The sequence below is a fragment of the Pungitius pungitius genome, chromosome 14 (assembly GCF_949316345.1).
Source record: "Pungitius pungitius chromosome 14, fPunPun2.1, whole genome shotgun sequence".
NCBI lineage: Eukaryota > Metazoa > Chordata > Actinopteri > Perciformes > Gasterosteidae > Pungitius > Pungitius pungitius.
In genome coordinates this window covers 8,474,069-8,482,909 of record NC_084913.1, presented here as the reverse complement: position 1 = coordinate 8,482,909, position 8,841 = coordinate 8,474,069, and positions in this window count along the sequence as shown.

Sequence of the window (8,841 nt, the reverse complement as noted above, 5' to 3'; positions counted from 1 at the left end):
TTGTGGCTGCACTTTGTGGCTGCGGCCGCGTATTCCAGCACAACTAAAGCGATGTCATCAGCCACTTGTAGCACGCGGCGTGACCGCAGGAGGGCGGTGTTGTACCTGGAAAAGAGGAGGTGGACTAATGTGAAGGGTTGACCGAGCGTCGCCATGCCAGGTCATCGGGGTCCTGCAGTGCAGTGGGACTGAGCTTCCCATCTCAGCCACTAAGTACTTATTCAATAAGTCTTATTGAGGATGCACAATAAACAGATGTTGGAGTCAGGGATTATCCAGAGGTGACAATGGCTTCCATCTCTATTTGTTTTTACCTGTTGGGGCACTTTTGTCATGGCTCTTTCTTGGCTTGTACTTTTTGCAGTATTGTCGCTTTCAGACACATTTTATCATTCAACCTGATTTACGTCAAAGAACATTAAGATTTCAGAAATAGATCTCGAGCTTCTTGTCAAATGTTTTAACTTGAAATGCTGACGAGGGTGAATCATTTCTACTGCCTGCTGTACTTTAACATTAATCTAACATTAGTAACTTTACTTCAAATTAACCAATTCATAAAATTCTTGTTTTAGTAGCAGGTTTAAACCATGAGGCTGGATCCTTTGTCTGGGCGTAAGTACAAGTCCAACCTGTTCCATAACAAACACTACAGTGGGATGTAGGTGCTTATTTTCCCTCATGTCTCATTATTAAATTGTTGCAATAAGCAACGCGGTCCACATGGTGACAGTGTTGCATGCTTTTGAACCTTGTCTTGTATTGATTCATAGTGGTTGGCATTTACCTAAAGGCAGGTGTGCATTGGGATTACACTTGAATATCCTCACCTCTGCCTTTACGTTGAACAATGAATGAACTCTCAGATAATCCACAGAGTCTAAAGTATGGTTTAGTATAATAGACTAAAGTGTCTGTTTAGTACTCGTTCTCACATCTACAGCTCGCTGCTTGCTTACATCCAGTCAGATGTGAGAACTGACTGGAAAAGAAATGACAGATTGAGATTGAGTTGATGTGCGGGCTGCAGACAGAATGGGATTGTTTTTCTATTCTGGTTGTCAAAGCAGCCACCCTGATGTGTGTTGATCGGGTCGTGAGAGTGTTCTGTCCCCTGAATCATTGTGTTTCCATCTCTCCGTGGTCAGAGCCTCATGATCAACATGGTGTTATTACTGGATGATATGGCTGCCTTCATTTCCCGTGTCAGCTCCAGCAGTGAATACAAACCAATAGGAAGGAAAAAGGTCATTTTTCTTCTTTTGTGGGTGCATGCTTGGGTCGACGGATGGCTCTTTGTGAGACATCACAAAGAAATGCAATACATTAATAGGTATTTACAGGCAATTTGAGTAATGAAGAATATCAGAAGATTTGGATTCCACCCTTCAATGAATAAATATTGTTTCCACATAAATCTGCACAAAAAGACTTTCTTATTTATTGGTTTTAGGGTCGGTTTGAATTTTCACCCAAGTATGTACTTTTCCTAACTCCTTGTCGTGTTGTGTTTTTTGACCTTTGCGACAACAGTGGAGCCACTTTGACACCAGATCGTGCTGTGCAGTCACTGAAGAGTGAGTTGCCATAACACCGGCTTCTTTTATGAGAAAGCTGTCCAGCAGAGTTGGGCCAAATCAGAGGCGCTGCTCGACAACAGCTTGTTTATTTTTCCAGGTAAACGAACGGACAAAAGGGTGGAGGTGAAAGAGAAATAGACGGATCGTTATAGTGGCAGCAGATTGCCTGAGAAAACAACAGAGGGGAACAGGGCAGAGACGGATTGGTGTAATCACGGTGCTGCATCACAGGTGCATGATCCCGAATGATAACACATTAATGTGTGTTGATTGTGTGACAGAATTTGTCTCACACGAGCCGTCCCACCCGCATGCCCGTCTGTTTGCCTGCTTTTAGTGTCAAAAGGAAACGGTCATGTTTCGAAGGTAAAATCAAACAACTTTGGTTGAAATTTTTCCTCGTTCAACAGCTCCATTTATGCAAGGATGAGAATACTTCATTTATTCCCACGTTCTGCGGGTAGTGGTAAGTTAATACTACGTTTCAAGTTTGATTTATTTGAAGGTTCAGAAGAGCAAAGAACTCCACCTTACAATGAACTGCACATTTAACCAAGTCTTGCTATTCTTGGATCAGAAATGAGTCTACTTCCAGATGTGCAGCCACGGGATTAGCAGTGCGGCAGCTCCGATTGTTTCGGCAAGATAGTTCAAGTGAGTTTGATGTCGTTCCCAATGACAGATGTTTCTGCCGGTTTTGGATAGTTTAGGCAGGATTAAGAAGGCTACAGCGGCCCTGTGAGGCTCTCAACACACAAACAATTGTTGGACGGATGATGAACAACTTTGCTCTTTTATTCTTAAGCTTTCAATTTAAAAAAACATGCTATTCATCGCCAGACGAAGCTTGCTCACTGGTCCTTGAAATGTCCCTGAAAAGGTGATGAAATGTTGTTTGAGTACTTTAAGGAAGCCAGTTTCATTCAGGGAAAAAAAGGTGGAAAAAAGCATCTGACCTAAAATACTCAACTTACTAGCTTTCAACATTTCAATCACTTCACAAAATCTCCTTCAGCGGGCGTAACTATTAAGATTTTGAATGTTCCAAATGTTTGATCATTTTAAAATCCTGGAGGTGTTCAGTGTCCACTCTTGTTAACATGCACAGTGGCAACTGTTGGATGCTGAAGGCTTACCTCTAGAGCTCTCTCACTGTGTGTACACAGGAAGCCCCCATCTCTCCCCAGCAGATGGATTGTTTGATGGGCCTGGAAGAACATCACGTCCTGCTGCCTGCCGCAGAAACATTATCTCCTGGGGTTTCACTTTTCAGTGCCTCCAAGGTGAACTTCTGGCCTTTTCGTCTGTTTTTGCTGCTCAGTGGCAACTCCACCGGAAGCCAACTCACGTTGTGCGACCTACAGCGCATGCTGCCGCGGCTTCAAGCCTTGTTTCCTTCCCCCACTGGGGAGTCGGAGTGGCTTTTCCCTGCCGTACCCTTTGCGTTTTGTGTTGCTTTCGGATTTCTGCATGCCTTTCAGAAAGTATTTTATCATTCAACCGGTAGATCCAAGCACATTTAGCTTTTGGAAATCAATGTTGAAGTCTTGTTTCCTCAGAAATGTAGACAAATATTTGAAAGCAAATTCTGAAGGCAAGAGTGCCATTAAAGGTAAATTACATATTATTTATAATGTTTTTTTCACGTGTTTGTTACATACACTCACCGGCCACTTTATTAGGTACACCTGTCCAACTGCTCGTTAACACTTAATTTCTAAGCAGCCAATCACATGGCGGCAACTCAGTGCATTTAGGCATGTAGACATTGTCAAGACAATCTCCTGCAGTTCAAACCGAGCATCAGTATGGGGAAGAAAGGTGATTTGAGTGACTTTGAACGTGGCATGATTGTTGGTGCCAGAAGGGCTGGTCTGAGTATTTCAGAAACTGCTAATCTACTGGGATTTTCACGCACAACCATCTCTAGGGTTTACAGAGAATGGTCCGAAAAAGAAAAAACATCCAGTGAGCGGCAGTTCTGTGGGCGGAAATGCCTTGTTGATGCCAGAGGTCAGAGGAGTATGGCCAGACTGGTTCGAGCTGATAGAAGGGCAACAGTGACTCAAATAACCACCCGTTACAACCAAGGTGGGCATAAGAGCATCTCTGAACGCACAGTACGTCGAACTTTGAGGCAGATGGGCTACAGCAGCAGAAGACCACACCGGGTGCCACTCCTTTCAGCTAAGAACAGGAAACTGAGGCTACAATTTGCACAAGCTCATCGAAATTGGACAATAGAAGATTGGAAAAACGTTGCCTGGTCTGATGAGTCTCGATTTCTGCTGCGACATTTGGATGGTAGGGTCAGAATTTGGCGTCTACAACATGAAAGCATGGATCCATCCTGCCTTGTATCAACGGTTCAGGCTGGTGGTGGTGGTGTCATGGTGTGGGGAATATTTTCTTGGCACTCTTTGGGCCCCTTGGTACCAATTGAGCATCGTTGCAACGCCACAGCCTACCTGAGTATTGTTGCTGACCATGTCCATCCCTTTATGACCACAATGTACCCAACTTCTGATGGCTACTTTCAGCAGGATAAAGCGCCATGTCATAAAGCTGGAATCATCTCAGACTGGTTTCTTGAACATGACAATGAGTTCGCTGTACTCAAATGGCCTCCACAATCACCAGATCTCAATCCAATAGAGCATCTTTGGGATGTGGTGGAACGGGAGATTCGCATCATGGATGTGCAGCCGACAAATCTGCGGCAACTGTGTGATGCCATCATGTCAATATGGACCAAACTCCCTGAGGAATGCTTCCAGCACCTTGTTGAATCTATGCCACGAAGAATTGAGGCAGTTCTGATGGCAAAAGGGGGTCCAACCCGTTACTAGCATGGGGTACCTAATAAAGTGGCCGGTGAGTGTATATCTTTCCTCGTTTTAGGCTATTTCCTATACAGAAAGGAAATTCAAGATGGCGAGATTGTCAGAGTCTCTTTTCTTTCTAATCAATCATCCATTACTGAACAAAATGGGTGATGCCACTTCTAATCCAGAACTTCATTATCTCATAATCACGGCACCCATTCAGATCTGACAGAGACATAATGGCTATTGATTGGCTGAATTGTTACACTTTGTTTCAATAGATTCATACCAGCATCCTTACCTCTCACACCTGTCTCATGGGAATCGGTACACAGTCTTTGGCTCTGGTATCTGACCTCTTCATGTATTTCAGCAACGAAAAAGTAAAAGACAAACTGACCATGGTTCAGAAAGCAGGGTGAGGGCTGAAGGTATTTTTAACCTGAGAATTTAATTCTTGCAAACTGCATTCATGGTTTAATTGAAGACATCGAGTGTGCCTCCACAGCCATTGGATAATAAGAACTAAGGTTAATGGCAACACTCTTCCTTTGCTAAAAACCTTGATTTTTGTTTTGTTTTCTGTTGAATTCTAGATGTAAGAACTAAAACATTTGTAGTTTTTGATAAGGCTTTTGGATGAAGTCATAACAGCATGGCATGGTTTGGGATGTTCATCTTGAAAGAAATCCAGATTTTAAATCCAGTTTTGATCAGGCTCGTGCAGGAATAAATAGTATTCTCTTACTGAGTTGTTGTTGCCCGGCAATCCTTTATGAACTGACTGGGATTGAGTTGATGATACAATGTGATTTCATTGCAGACATTTATTGCCTTTTTAAGGTTCCCTGACCAGGGCATTTCAGTACACGAATGAATGAAGGAGGAAAGGAATATGCACACATGAAACGTACACATGCTTTGAATATTAAAAATACATGTGATGCATGTGGGAAGAACAAACACACATTTGAAAGTGCCAGCGTAGCGCTTGGGTTCCACACACAATCCTCTACAAAACTATTTTTAGATATTGATTAAACATACGCAGATATGATGTGCTTATTGATGAGTTTTAGTGATGCAGGTATATCTTTTTGATACATTTTTAAAGCAAAAGTATACATGTTAACCTCTGAATAGCTATCCTTGAAGAGCGCACACCAAAAGATAGATAATATATTGATTCCTTTTGCTAGCTGCATGCCCATGTATGGATTCAAAGACAAACACAGAGCAGCACGTGCACACACAAACCAGCTCCTGAACACAAAGTAATCCCTTTGACAACCCCAACTATTGCACAGTGAGGAATAGGTAAACTCTCTGTGAGTTCCATCATGCAGCACCGCCGTCATAGATCTGTGGCTGGCACCCTGTGAGGGTTTGACATTCTGCCACCAGGCAGTCATCTGCCTTATTGGTCTCGGGTTGAAACGAAGGAGCCAAGTTGAGGCTTCGTCCATGAAGTTGCGGCTCTTGTGGACTTGCAACAGCGAGCGACGGGATTGCTTCCAATCTTTTGTTCTAATTTAGTCATTTTTGTGTGAGATTCTGCACTCTTCCACTTACCTGTAGCTTCGACGCCACCCCGGAGGCAGCTTGTGATGGTTTAGGTAGCTGCTGTTGTGAAATGTAAGACTTTGTCGCGGGTTATGCTGCCATAAAAAGAAAGCAGGACTCTGACCATGATTTATACAGCGGATGTTTTGGACGCTATCTTTTTGTATAGAATTGTTTTTATCTAAAGTTCACAGCAGCAAAAAGAAACTGTTGGGTTATGACAGCAGGTGTAAGGAAAAGTCTCTTCACCTTGCTTTCACAGACCACATTTCAATGGATATAAAAGTCACACTGAAAAGCTTCCAAAATGATTTTCTGTCAGTCAACGGTTGTTCTGACCCCGTTCCTCAGAGGTCAGACTGCTTTTTTTGTTCTTCTCTTTCTCTGCCCTCCTCGCGGTTCTTCCCTCTATCTCCTCCTCACTCTATCCTCTGAAGCCTCAGCTCGGTTCCTTTCTGCTGCAGAGTTACTCGGGTCAGAAAATGAGCCAGCCGTCCGGGCTAATCTGGGGAATACAGGCGGCTGGAGACGGAGAAAGAAGCTGACAGAAAGGCCAGCTTTCCCCATCGATAAAAGGCTGTGCTTGTGCCTCAAATCAGATCCAAGCCTCCAACTTAACCTATGAATGTACCTGAAAGCCGCAAAGAAGAGAACTGCATCTTCATGTCTGGGGAGGCTCCATTGCCAGATGTGAAGTTCAAAAATACCCTGCAGAAGAAAACATTTAAATTTCAACTCAGATTGATTGAGAAGATTATTCTGTTCATTGACAGCTTTGAAGAAAAATAGAAAATAGAAATAGAAAATAGAAACCATCAACGCGGGAATGCTACTTTGAAGCGTTTTGCATTAACCATCTGCTTATAATAAACAGCTTTTTGAATGGGTAAGTACATAATTGCATGTTATTCTACGTGTGGGAGTTGTAGATTGCTTATTAGGGTTTTGTTTATTCATGCGTAAAATCTTTTATTACTGCGCTGAACATTTTTTTGGGCTTTGCTTCTCAGCTCGAGGCGCGTATTCAGAAATGTAAAATGTGATTTCTTCCAGGTATAATTTTGCATAGTTAAAAATGAATGGTGGGACTAACACTAATTAGTCCCACTTTGTTTGAAATTTTGAAATTACTTAGCCATTTTATCTCCCCCCGTGGTGGCATGGCAGCCCAAACAAAGAAAGGAATCAGGAATGAAATTATATTCGTGGCAAAGAAAAGAAAAGCAGATGCCTTGTAGGAAGCGCAAAGTCCCAACGGCTGCCTGTGTGTGTGTGTGTGTGTGTGGGGGGGGAGGGGGGGGAAGTAAGCTCTACATTATTCAGAATACTTCTCTCCAAATTTAAGTTGACTGTAAAATAATAATACATGTATTCTCATTCTACAGTTGTGGGAATTGTAAATGAACTGTCATTTGTGTGTGTGTGTGTGTGTGTGTATGACTGAGTATGTCATACACACACTCCTACACTTACTATGAGTAAAACACACTCCGTAATACATTATCATACAAATATGCTAGAAAGCCGCTAGCATGGATATAGAGAACTGTAGTGTTGTTTTAAAGATACATGTATACTAACACAAATAAGTGTATTTGCTTCCACAATTGAAACAGATTAGCACATTAACTACCTTACAATCTACCTTGATTGCAATGAACCGTCCTCATAACTCTTGTTTCGATTGGCGGAACTGCTGCAGTAGGTCTGTGAAACAAAACATTTCATTCCTGGAGGAGCAGCAGCAATTAAGAATGTATTGGAGCAGTCACTGCACAGAGGATCACTGTGGTTGGGTTGCATGCTGTTGCAGCACACAATGAATGCTATTATTCATTTTGCAAGTAAATGCAAGCAGCAACTAAGGCAACATTTGCGAGAGAGTACAGAGTAAAGGCAGACAAATAAGGGTTGCTCAATTGTCGTTATCATTTGGGAATGCGTGCAACATGGCAGGGGACTAAAATTGACTCTGTAAATATTGTTATGATATTTGACAAAAGATGTCCAAAACGTCCAAAGACTATTGCTCCTTCTCGTTTTATCACAATTTATATTCCTAAAGCATCCATACTTCTTTAGCTGCAGTCCCCCTTTTTACTTGTTCACCTCTTCAATGTTGCATATTGTGTGAGCAGTAAGTTAAGGGTGTTTTATTGCGTATTTATGTAAAGCAACTACCTGGAGGTCGTAATTTCAGGCAAGTTCATAGCTCATCTTCTCCAGAAAAATAAAAGAATGTGTTAAAAATAAATGAGGGTTAGAGATAGAATAATTGAATGATTTCTAAATAAACTTAATTGCTAAACTCTGGGTGCACTGATTTTTACAACCTCAGCTTTACATTTTTCTAAACAATCAATTCGTGTTTAAGAATTAGACAGATTTGATAATAGCTCATTCCATTTGGGTTCAACTGTGGTTCATGTGTTCTAACATGAATAGATCACCTCCTGAAAGCGACAGCCACTGGGCTGTGTGTTTGTGTCTCTCCCTTTTGCTCTCTGCTCCTCTCACTTTGAAACCTTGCATTATTTTCTGCCAAGAGCTACTCGGAAGAAAAAAAAACCCACACCAGCAAAGTTGACAGAAACTTCTCTTGTTATTACCATATGTGCAATGCAATGTTTTGGGGTAAAAAGGCAATACTTTATCCATACGTCTGTGAAACAAAACAAAACAGTGAAAACTCGTTCCGTCGCAGCTAGGATTCCTGAAAACACTGCGCGATCGGCCAAGATCAGCCAAAACCTCGCCTGCCTTCTGAGACACGGCAGCCAGGACGAATGATGACGGATGTCCACGTTCTTCTTCCCTCGGAGACGCAACTCAGAAGTCGTAGTTATTTGAATTGAAATTTCACCGTTTTTTCT